The sequence below is a fragment of the Solanum tuberosum genome, unplaced genomic scaffold, assembly GCF_000226075.1.
Source record: "Solanum tuberosum cultivar DM 1-3 516 R44 unplaced genomic scaffold, SolTub_3.0 scf00714, whole genome shotgun sequence".
Classification (NCBI taxonomy): domain Eukaryota; kingdom Viridiplantae; phylum Streptophyta; class Magnoliopsida; order Solanales; family Solanaceae; genus Solanum; species Solanum tuberosum.
This window is the reverse complement of record NW_006239627.1, coordinates 46,598-54,022: the sequence shown is the minus strand read 5'-3', so window position 1 is coordinate 54,022 and position 7,425 is coordinate 46,598.

Genomic DNA, 7,425 nt, shown 5'->3' with positions numbered 1-7,425 from the left:
AGTTGGGCTGCATCTTATTATGATGCAGACACAGGTAACCCGGATCAGCATCCAGCACGTCGTTGATCCAGTTGAGCACTCCAGAGTCAGTGGTGAGCCTCATTGCATTCCGAAGGACTTTGTTATTTCGCTTTCCTAGTTTGCTTTATTAGGATGTTGAGGGATCTGTCCCAACATCCATCTTAGTATTATAGAGGCTTCATAGACAGTCATACAGTAGTTATCAGTCTCTCATCTGTGTATTTGCAGATACTTTGTTATGGGACAGAAGTTGTCAATTTGGCTAAGATGTTATCATTTAAACTATTACATGAGTTTATTTTATTGAGTTAAGTCTTCCGCTGAGTTAAGTAAGCCAGGCCAAGGGTTTGCTTGGGGCCAGCAATGGTCTTCGAGTGCCAGTCTCTCCCAGGGTGTAGACTCAGGGCGTGGCAGTTATATTTTGTAAGTATTCTGAATACAACATATTTAGTGTAATTCAAAAGTAATGTCTGGAGAGGGTGTTGTGTAAATAACTTTACCTTTATCTTAAGAAAATAGAGATGTTTTCTTGATCAAATAAAATATATCAAAAAATTAAGTATGTAAAATAAATACAATAATAAAGAATTTGTGCCAAAAATAATGAAATGTATCTTACGTCACAAACGTCTAATATAGCGAGAAGTATTGAAAACACCCCTAAATTTGACGTGAATCATTAGTTTCATCTCCAAACTATTTACAGCCGTAAAAACACCCCTTATTTGACTAACTGAATTAAATACATCCTCGATCTTGCAACATGAGTGAAATACACCCCTAAATTCTCGCCAAGTTTAGGGTGTTTTCAACTCTTCTCTCGACTTTTTATTAAGAGCATCATACTCCCACAAGAGTTTGAGACTACTTGCTATGTCATGTGGCAAATCGGGAGTGTATCATGCGTGTATCTAAGTTAAATTAGTTAAGTAGGGTTTCTTTTTAAGCCTGTCAATAGTTCGAGTTTGAAACTAATAATTTATGTCAAGTTTAAGAGTGTTTTCAATGTTCTCTCCAATATATATATGGACTAATGTTTTTGTAAGTATTCCACCAACATAAAATTTTGCTAATCCAAAGGAGGAGGTGAGTGATTAGTGAGGCAGGTTATTGAATCAAACAGCTAAAGGTGACGTATCTATGAACCGACCATAATTATTATGCTTTAGAAATAATGAACCATAGTTGGTGTTCGAGAACATTCGTAAAACCTTTTTAAAAATTTAAATCAATTGTCTTTAGGTGTTCTATCGAAACTAATCGTTTTCATTTGTTTACGTAAAGTTTATTAACAAATTCATGTTTTAATAATTATTCTTTCTTTTTTAGAATACCTTAGATAGGTATTTGGACCAGATCGAAGAAAATGACATGCGACGGAGCAAGCCCTACCCCCAATCCCACCCAACACACTCACCTACCACCGACTATTCCAATTCAACCCACATTGTTGGTTCCTCCAACCACTCATAACTTGCCATCTCAGCATGGTTCAATCCTCAGTACTGTTGAAAAAATGGCTTCTTAATTGAGATATGAGTAGTTTAGTTAATTGATTTATTGAAATTTTATTTTATTAGTAAGAGTTCGATTCATTACTTATCACTATCTCATTTTCAATTAAAAATAATAGAAGAAAAGAAATATTATCATTCTATCCTCACTAATTATTTAGAAAAAGTCATTTATGAATAATATGTGGTTACTGTCTTGACATGTGTCAATCATCAAACAAACCAGTCTATTTATAAAATCAGATCAAATAATTGATAAGTTATTTAGTTCTCTTCTAGACTAACAGAGCCTGTTTGAAAAATTCATTGTTTGGTAAATCCTTAAAATTGCTTTTAAATAAAAGTAGAAGTAGTTTTTTCTGCGTGGCTGAGAAGAAGCTAAAAATTTCTATTTCTTAAAAAATTTGAAGACTAAAATATCCCTTTCATATATGCATCTTTACTAATATATCTCTTATTAACTAATTAACATATCTCATAAGTTTGCTTAAGTTTCGTTCAACAATTTTACTTTTTTATTTTTTTTATATAAATATTTATTTTATTTTATGTTTATATATTATTATTTATATTTTATATTTGATATATTAATATATGATTTTACGTATTATTTTATGAAATTAGAAATAAAAGTAACAACAATATTTTTGAAGGATTAAAAAAAAGATAAAAAAGTAACAATTAAAGATTTCAGCCCTCCCAAAAAAATACTAACAACTAACAATTTTTTCTTTTCTTAATTTACCTATTATTTTATTTTATTTTATTTTAATTTGATTTTTTTTTAACTTTAGAAGTTTATAACAAAAAAAAAAGACAATAGTTAAAGGCTGAATTAAAAAAATGGGTAACAAATAACAAAAAGATTCTTCTCTTCATAATATTGATTAAAAATTTGAATAGGTACATTTTGATTTATCTAAAATAAAATTTTAATTAAAGTTTTTGTTACATATTTAAAATAGTTTCGCTCTATAAAATAATCTTAATATAAAAAACACATTGATATAAAAAAAATATTTTTTAAAAAATATTAGTCAAACACAAATCGTTTATCAAAAACACTTTTTGAATGAATCTGTCAAACACAAATTATTATTTTTAAAGTATTTTTCTAAAAAGTTATTTTAAAAAATGCTTATAGAAATAAGCAGTTTTTAACCGTATCGTTAAACAGACTCATATTTGGTTTGTAACACTAGATGGAATATTGATTTATTGTTTAATGTGTAGACGTTCAATCTAACTTTGCCTAACTTGGAAAGATTCCTACATTATTACTAACATTCAGAATTATGCTATTACAAGTAATTAGTGTGTTACTCATAATATTTTTTCATTTTTTGAGTAAAGGATCAAAATTGTCCTTTATGTTTGAGTAAAAGATCAAAGTAATCCTTGTATTTTAACATGAAGCACTAATAGTCCTCCATGTTTCAACAATTGGTACACTTTTGATACTCTTGCAAACAACCGTCAAAAATCTAACGGTGCTTTCTTTTACACGTGAGAAAAGTTTCCACCATTGCCAACTAAATCTTCTCTTTCTTTTCCTTCAGATATCCATAATTCCATAACTTTGATTCCCTTGTGAAACAAATAAAATCAAAATAAAGACTGATATTTTGGAGAAGTAAAACTTATTCAGTTGCATCTGTTGTTTTTGAAGAATGTATCTCCTAGAAGTCTGCGACAAGAGTAAAATCAGTCTTTATGGTCATAGAGTCTTCTTCTATGTCCTCTGTGATAGATTGTTTAAACTCGAGGAGGGTGCTATGCATATTGGTGTCTTGTTTATCTGCAAGCAAGTTTCTTGCACACGAGGTGCTCGATCAATTTTCCCAGTGATAATTTAACTTTGGTCCATTCTACTTGTTCCAATTATGACGGATACATTTTAAATATTAGTAAGCTCGAAGAAGCACGCGAGAATTTAGAGTGGCCTGGAAGTTGAAGAGAAAACGATTAGGAAAAATTCAATATTCTATCTTTTCTTGTTTGCAATGTAATTAGTAAGCTCGAAGAAGCATATGTTTTTCTCGTAGTATAGGAAAATGTATCTTTTTATTTTTGCGATGTAATGGATTTGATACGTAATGTATGTTTGGTTTCAATTTGTTGAGAAGTTTGGCTTGAAATTTTTGATATTATATGTGTATAGTGGCGGATCCAGGATTTAGACTCCGTGGGTGCCAAATAGACTTATCGATTAAATTAATTTTATATTTGATTAAATTATTCATCTTTTCGATATAAATTAATTTTAGTTCTCTAATTTTTCTTAAAAGAACGTGTGCAGCAATTTCCTTTTTCTTAAAAAGTCTTCTCAAAAAATAGGTACAAATGAGATTCGAACCCGCAACATCAGCCTTCTAAGTTGCCCTCCTACCATGGCACCACAAACCAATTTTGTTCTGTGGGTGACACACTTTATATAAATATAAATATTATATATATATATACCTATGTATATATAGAGTTTCCGTCAAAGTTCGGGGGTGGCGTGGCACCCCCACATGCCTTAATAGATCCGCCACTGTATGTGTTGATGGTGCAATACTACATCAAATTTGTACTAGAACGAACAACACTAAAATTTTAGTAAACCTTTTCCAAAACAGCAGCAAAGCACCAACAATGCATCAAAATAGCTCCAAAAGTTCATCAAAATAACATTAGAATTGCACCTAAATAGTACTGACAATAAACCAAAATAGCTGGACAAAATTCACGCTAATACAACACTATGGTTGCACCAACATAGCAGTATAAAAGATCCAAAATTACACCAGAAAAGTATCAAAACAACATTTGAATTACACCAAAACAACAGCATCACAATAGCCTCTAAATCAGCATTAAACTTGCATCCACACCACCACCAGAAAGCACTAGAACTGCACCAAAAACAGCAACAAAAAATCACCGTAACAACAACAAAACAAGCTCCAAAACTGCATGAGAAAAGCTCAAAAAACAGACTCCAAAATTGCACCAAAATAGCAGCACCATATTCGCACTAAAACAACACAAAAATTGCACCAAACAGCACCAGATTCGCGCAGAAACTACACCAATAAAGAAAAGAAACTGAAAAACAATAGCAAAATATAGTTTAAACATGAAAAGCACACAATGATCCTATTTTTTACCCAAAAAAGTTGTATTTTCTTATAATGTAACTCCACTTTGTTGGGTTTGTTGTGAATTTTCCCAAGAAGAATTCATTTCTTCTTGTCCTACTTCTCTCAGTTTCATATTTTCTTGTTGAACTTCCGAACATCTCCGTCTAACCTGAAAGCAAAATATATATAAATAGTTATAGATACTTTATATTAGCTAAAGATAATTAAATGATGAAATAATTCAAAAATGATGTTAAAAGATAGTACATGTAGTTTATCACAAACATGAGAAGTAGTTTCAGGCTGCACATCTTTAGTTTTGCAAGTCCTTTTGTTGTGACCAGACTTGTGACAAGTACTACAATTCTAGTAGATTTTTTGTTTCCTTTTCATCGTTGTTCGACTTGCTCCTACTTCATTAGCTTCTTTTCTTCTCTTCTTCTGCTTTTCTTCCTCTCTTTGTACTTGTCAAACTCCTTGGAGGCAACGGAGGAAGTTTGTTAGATTTTGGCCACATTTGCAGGCCATTCATCGACTGCTTTTGATTTTTAAGCAATATATCTTTAATCTTGGGACAAACATCACCTAGATTCCATTGTTCTGCTTTCTCCCTGTTAGCTAGCATTCTAGCCATGAGTAGATATCTCAATTTCTCCAAAAGTGTCAAAATTGGCTTGTCTCTAGCATCAAGTATCATGCTATTGTATACTTCACACACGTTATTCAATAACATGTCAAATTTAGCATCTGGGGAGAAATAACCCATTGTCCATTGACTAGGTTCTTTTTCATTACACCAAGTAGCAGTATTTGGATCTAACTCAAACATATGATTCATGCATACAATAAATTGTTGCACAGTAGTAGCCTTTGCAGCAGCCCAGAGTGCCTTTTTTAATGAGAAGCTACCAAAACCTGCCCTTTTAAAGTTGTTATGAAGGTGTCTCACACAAAATCTATGACTAACATATGGTAAAATATCATTAAAAGCTTCAATGAGACCTTTTTGTTTGTCGGACATAAAGGTCCAACTGGCCTCATCCTCATGTATATCCAAATCGCTAGCCAAATAAGTCAAGAACCAAGTTCATGTCTGTTGACACCCAATTTTGGACCTCCACAATATATATTAACCATCGAGCTTCTTAAATTTCAAACGATTTAAAATAATTACTTTTTATAAAGTTCAAAATATTTTAAAGTTATTTTAATTAATTTTATCATGTTTATAATTTTTAAATAATATATATTTCATATAACTTTTTATATAATTAGTATACCTTATACACATTCGAAAATCGTGTCAAAAAGATTTTACTTTTATATAAATATTTTGTTAATTAGTTTAGCTTAAATTATAGTTAACATTTTGAATTAATTAGTTTGATTAAGTTAAATATTCTATTTTGTTAAATTTAAGAAGCTTGTTAATTAATCTTGTTTAAATTCATCTCGTTTAGATTTGAGCCGAATTTGCTAATCCAAACTCAATTTGGTTACATCCTAAATTCATTTGGCTATAATTGCAATCTATTGGCCAATTTATCATTCAAAATCTAACCATTTCAATTCTACCCTTAAATCCATTTTGCCTTCATCTTGAACCAAATTTGGACCGAGTTCAAGACCCAATTCTTTCTCCAGCAACCCACTGGTAAATCCCAGCAGCCCTTTCCTCAAACAATTCCCATTCCTAATTCCCTAAAGATCCAGCCCAAAAACCCATCAGTTCATACAACAATACAAAATACAATCAGCAACACCAAATACAATACCAACCGACCCAATACCCAATTCCACCGACCTGGCCCAACTCTCTTCTTCACAAAGAGATCCAAACGTTCCAACAACAGTCCAAACAGTGAAGCAAACAGAAAAGCACGCAACAACGTGAAATTACACGGAAAAGCAACATAGATAGACGGAAAAGCAGCAACAGAGGGTAGTACTGCGTCTCATTTGTCTTCTTCCTCCCATCCCTCTCGATAGTACTGTTTCTAGCCAAGTTTTGCGGCAAAAAAACATCAGTAGCAGCAGCGCGAATCATCCTCCTAGCGTGAGATCTGTCATGACCCGGGAGCACCCCCAAGTCGTAACAAGGCGTATTCGACCCCGAAGGGGTCTTATACAAGCCACATAGTCATTCATTGCATTCAATAATGATAATAGTGAGGAATTAAAAACTTATTTACATCCAAACATTCAAGCTTCATTAAAACAACTTCAAAAACACACAGCGGAAGTCTAAGTCTCACATGGCCATCTTAGACACAATCACAAAACATAAGTAGGGACACGGCCCTTTACAATCAAAACAAGTCTATTAAGTCTATTACAAGAACCTTATCATAAAATTAGAATAGAAAAGTCTTGTCCTCGACATATGAGGACATACCACAAGATCTTGGAAGAACTTCAAGTTCCAAGCTTACTATAGAACCCGCTCACTTTCCGGAACCTACACTAGTAGAAAATAGAGAAATATGGAATTAGCACAATTAAGTACTAAGTATGATGACCATGCAAAACATGCTTTAAAAGGGACATTTTGGCTAGAAACCATGCATTATGCCACTTTTTGAAGTATCATGAACAGTTGCATAAAAGACATACAAGACAAGCATAAACATCAAGTAAGTCATAATATCACATTTAAACAATATCAACATGAAAACCTTTACCTTGGACCTTCACCTCAAGAAACCCTTATGCTATACCTCGTGCAATGTATGGATGGCGTCCCATACCACCATCCATACTAAGGC